Genomic DNA, 5,990 nt, shown 5'->3' on the forward strand with positions numbered 1-5,990 from the left:
GATTGTGTGTACTCACCTATATGTACAGTGATTTTGGGTGTTGAGACCCTAGGACATGTTGGAGGGATAAGAGAATGTGAGCTAAGCTCCATTCAACAAGACATGTAAGGGGAAATAAGGAGGGGCTTAGCTTTATGCTTCACTTTTGGGACGTGGTTAACTATATTAGTTTATGTCATGTGTTGGATATCCGTGTATCCGATGAGTGATTATAGAGCTCACTTTTATGTTTCATAGCTCAAGTGCTAATTTCTCTATCAATATGTTTTTAAGTATTATGATATATGCTTAAATGTTATGTGATTTGTAATATCTCGTTTTCAGTGAAATCGGAACGGTGATTTCGGGACCACAAATTCGAGTCCAAAAAGAAGAATTATTTTAATATTATTTTTTGGTCTGAATTATGATAGAAATATCATATGAAATTTTTGTTAGGAAAATTTTACCGATTACATGTTTAATTGATAAAAAGGACCAAATTGCAGAAATGCAGAAGTTGAGTTCTAGTAGCTATAAGTATCAAATAGCTATGGAATTCAAAATTTGAGGTCCTTATATGGCAAATAGACCATTAAGAGGAGTTAGTAGATAGGTATGATGATTCATCCATGGAAAATTAAATAAAAAAAATGACTAAACTGGAAAAATGAAATAATAAAAGATGATATTTTAATTAAATAAGAAATATCATCATTTTATATCATCTTTCCCAAATAAAAGACATGGAAACCCTAGCTAAGAGAAGAGAACTCAAACAAGCTTACTTGGCTTAATTGGGTAAGTAATCTTGTCCCCTTTTTAGTAAATTTTAAGTTTCCGAGATCGAAATAGCTTAATTTAGCTATCTCAGAGATTAATTTGGAAATTATCAAAGTATTCAAGTTTTTCCATGGTGCATATGCATGAATTATGAAATTTATGGTAGAAAATGAAAGGTTGTTGATAGATAAATAACTTTTGTAAACTTAATTTTTATGAAATTGTGATTTAGAGACTAAATTGTAAAGCTGTAAAACTCATGGAAAAATTTCAAATTTTATGAAATACATGGGCTGCTAATGTTATATGTAAAAATTGGTTAGGATTGGAATAAGGATTAAATTGCATGAAATTTATTTTCCGAGCCTATGGACGGAATTAGAATTAATTAAAAGCATATGGGTAAAATGGTAATTTTTCCTAAGTTGTGAATTGGATTGAATTGAGTATGAATTGTATTAAATTGATGTTAAATTCACTCATATAGATCTGGATATACCAATACAGAGTTGGATCGAGGAAAAGAAAAAGTGTCAGATTAGTAGATTTTGCATACATGAACAATTATCGAGGTAAGTTCGTGTAACTAAATTTTGTATATTTATATGGTTGAATTGAATGCTATATATGTGAATTGTGTAAATGCCATATATATATGAAATTGATCACATATCTAATAATGTCTGAAAAATATAAAGTTTAGTTTGAACAAATAAAATTCGATGGATACTAGGTTCACATATTCGTTGTGGTCCTGCATGTGTTGCAGACACACCATAGCTCGAAAGAGTGTCCCGTTATTAGCCCTCTCAAGCATCCCGTTATATGGTTCTTGCGAGCATCCCATTAATAGCTCTTCGGAGCATCCTGACTGGTTGTGATTCTGCATGTGTTGAACACACACCGCAGCTATTATGAGCACCCCATTATATGTCTCTTTGTGAGCTTCCCAATTAAAGGCTCTTTCATGAGCTTCCTAATTAATGGCTCTCTTGAGCTTCCCAATATGGCTCGCTTGAACTTCTCGATATATGGCTATCTGGAAGTTCCTAATTAATGGCTCTTCGGAGCCACCCGTTATTGGCTCGCATGAGTTTCTTGATTATAGCTCTTATGAGCTTCCTGATATACAGCCTAAATAATTTTCCCGTTACATGGCTTACATGATCTTCTCGTTATATGGCTTGAGCTAGAGCTCCCTGTTTATGTGCTCGTATGATCATTCCTAAATATGAATTGACAGATTACAATTTTGTACACTTTGTGTGTACTTCCCTTGTATCCATTGAGATTTTAAATGGTTCAACGGGCAAAGTTCTGATATGAGATAATATAGATTCAAAATGAATTATTACTAAATATATCTGAAATACATGGAAATGGTTTGTACATGTTATATGAATTCATGATATGGAAAGTATATGTATATGGCAATTCTATTGTTATGAGCTCATATAATTTTATTGTTATGAGCTCATATATGTCCCTTGATATTTCTTTGAAATACATGACTAACAAGTTAACGAGGATATGAGTTTAGGCTTTTGGCCAAGTTGTTCAGAATATGTTTTGCTGTGCTTACCTTGAATGTGATTATATGGTAAGTTAAATTCCATGTTATATGGACTTACTAAGCATTATATGCCTACTCTATTTTATTTTCATTGTTTCATAGTACTCAGAAGCTTGTAAAGATTGACGGTTGGTCAGAGCATCGTCGCACTATCCTTCGACTCATTTTGTTATAAATAGTAAATTACTTTTGGTTATAATGACATGTATAGGATAATTTGGCCAATGTGGGTTTATAAGTGTTGTAACTAGCCATTGGAATGGCTTGTGATAAACATGTTTTGATGTGTAAGTAATGGCCTTATCATGTCTAATGTGAATTAATATGGTTGAATGATGGATAATTTATAAACATATTGATGGTTGGATTAAAATTGGTAAGTAAAGATTTCTAAATGGTTATGGTAATATGTTAAGTATAAAGCTTAATTTTGGTTTGGTTGAATGCCTTATTATGGTCTATTGATGTTCAAAAATTTTTGGTTAGGTGATGCCAAGTTTGGGTGAGAAATGTGGCCTTGGAAATGGTCTATTTTCGTCCACACGAGCAAAGACATGAGTGTATGTCTCAGCCATGTGTCACACACGACTTAGCACATAGGCATGTGATTTGGCCGTGTGCCCCCTACATCTTAAAAATTTCAAAACAAAATGCTCAGAATTAATCACATGACCTGGCACAAGGGTATGTGGCCTGGCCGTGTGACCCCTGCACCTACACACGGCCTAGGACATGAGCGTGTGACTTGGCCGTGTGACCCAAGTAAGAGAGTTACATGGGTACAGACATGGGCTGGGACATGGCCGTGTGCCCCATTTTGAATGCCCACACGGCCTAAGACACGGGCTTGTCTCTTGACCTTGTGAGCCACACGGCCTAAACACACGGGCGTGTTGACCCTGCACCTAGGAAAAAATTTGAAATTTTGCGAAAAATTCTCTGAGTACCCAGTTTAGTCCTGACTTGTTTCTAATGTATGTTTTCAGCCTCAAGGGCTCATATAAAGGACATTATGAATACTATCTTACATGAATGTTAAATAATATGAAATGTTTGTATTTGATATGTTTATTCTAGTAATGCTTCGTGACCCTATTCTAGCGACGAATACTGGATAGGGGTATTACATTTATTGGTATTAGAGTTATGATTTAGTCGATTCTCAGACTAACATAGCAAGTACGAGTCTAGCTATACATGCCATTATATAACCTGTAATAGCGTCATATCTCCTGACCATTTTAAACATGTTTTTCATATAGTAATTCGAAGAAGCTAAGAGCAATGCTCAAGCTTCAGTCCAAATAGTTGCCTCAAGTAGTAGAAGGCCCGTACCTGAGGGCCGAAGAGGAGAGGCTAAAGAAGCCTTCTTCCAAATGATGAACGAATGGTTTACAGAATTTGTAAAAACAAATTTGGCTATACAACAACCTTCACCCTGTCCTGTTTCTCAATCAGTTCCTAATATTCCACAAGGTACAAAACTTGTTAGAATTGCTAAGCCTCCTGTAGATAAAATCCCTAAATATGGGGTATGTAACGCCCTAGAAATTGGGCCTAGAAAGTATTGGGCCTTGAGTCTGGGTTCGGGGAGAAGACGACCCGAATAATTTAGATGTTCTAAATTAATTATTATTATTAATTATTAGAATTGTGTTTAGTTTAGTAAATAAATAAAAATACGAAGGGTTATGGTATGGGAAAAAGGTTCTGGGCTCGACCCATAGCTTTAGCAAAATTCTCAAATTTTGCCTCTTCTGGGCAGTAGGCCTTATTAATAATTTGGGCTGAGTTTTAGCATAAAGGAGCACCTGACCTAGTGGCTAAGCATGCTAGGAAGGATGGGAGGTGCCTAGGTTCAAGGCACGGTGCGTGCAATTTGGGAGTTTTTATGCAGATTGCGATTTGAATAAGGGTTAAGAGGGGTTGCGAGTATAATTTAACACAAGAAGCGTCTGTGGCACGGTGGCAGCAGCGTGCTAGACCTGCCAAGAGGTTATGGGTTTGATTCCAGGGGAAGGCGAATTCTGTTTTATTTTTAGCAAGCCAGAACTGAAGCGGGTAAAGGTTAAAATTAAATGTGAAAGGATTATGTCATGAAAGGAACTTCGGTGCAGTGGCAAGCAATGTGTGTGTGGGGTTAAAAGGTCGCAGGTTCAAGTCGCGTGGAAGGCGAAATTCTCTTTTATTTTTAAGCGGACCAAAGCTCTAGCAGGTAAGGTTTATAATTAATTGTAACCATATGTTACTAAAGAAGAAAGCGTGGTGCAGTGGCTAGCAGCTCGGTCGAAGGTGCAAGGGTGCAAGATGGACGAAGGTCCAGGGTTCGAGCTTCATCTCGCGCTTAAGGTTGGGAATTTTGCTACTCACGTGAGGGAGAGTCAGAGTTTGATCGAAACTCTCCTAGTATTGGCTTGAGTCAATCAAGCGGTGGACTATTGTTGGTGGTACCAAGAGGTTGGATGGGATTTAAATTGGTGGGGGCTGAAATTTAGAAGAAAAGTATGGAATTTGAATTTGGGAAGGAATTTATGCCGAAATAAGATTTATGGCAGAGTACCAATTCGGCTATAGGCAATTAAATGTCGAAAAACTGTTAAAATTTTGGTGTATGGGTTTTCTTTCTTTTCTTTATTTATTTATTTATTTAGTCTTGGGTATTTTTAAGTAATTAATCGATTTAGGTTGGGGCCATTCATAGCTACTGTTGTTTTTGAGATCGACCTTCATCATTTATCCTCTCTTCTTCCATTCTATTTCCTTCTTCTTTTTTTTCCTTTTTCTCTCCATCTACTTTCTCCTCTTCTTTTTCTTTTTTCCTCTATAGCCGAATCCTCCTATCATCCTGTACATCTCCATCTTTTATGTAACACCCCGAACCCGTGACCGTCGCCGGTGTCGGACACGAGGGGTTAACGGGCCAAATCCTCTCAAAGTACCAACCAATTTGGCATTTCTAGACAGGCTGGAAAACTGCGTCACTGTCACCTTAAAAATCATATCTCGAGTTCCAAAACTCGGAAACTGATTCCATAAATTTTTCCTGAATTTATACTCATATATCCATCCATGGATTTATTTCTAGAATTTTTGGTCGGGCCAATTGGTACAGTTTATTAGTTAAAGTCACCCATGTTACAGGGGTCGACTACACTGACCTTTGCGCGTTTCAACTTGAATATCTCTCTGTACAGGGCTTTAATACTGGTGCCGATTGTTTCTAATGAAACTAGGCTCAAAATGGAATCTGCAAATATAAGGCATGACTTCTAATTCTTTCTGGATAATTTATAGTAAATTTTCAAAGTCGCGACAGGGGACCCAGAAACCGTTCTGGCCCTGTCTCACGAGAACTTTAATATCTCTCAGTATACTGCTCATATGGTCTTTTCGTTTCGTCCATATAAAAATAGATTCATCAAGGTTCAATTTCATAATTTATTCACTATTTAATTCTAGTTCTACTATTTTTAGTGATTTTTCAATCTCACCTCACTGCTGCTGTCCGCAACAGTTACTGCGAGAGACTATGCCAATTTCATGAATCTTTCCTTGGCCTTAATCATCCATCATACATGACACAAATTATGGCCACCTTATCAAAATTAAAGTTTCTAAGACTCGTGGCTATAGGTTCTAGCATCCCACTCGGCGA

The sequence above is a fragment of the Gossypium arboreum genome, chromosome 8 (assembly GCF_025698485.1).
Source record: "Gossypium arboreum isolate Shixiya-1 chromosome 8, ASM2569848v2, whole genome shotgun sequence".
In the NCBI taxonomy this organism is placed as follows: Eukaryota; Viridiplantae; Streptophyta; class Magnoliopsida; order Malvales; family Malvaceae; genus Gossypium; species Gossypium arboreum.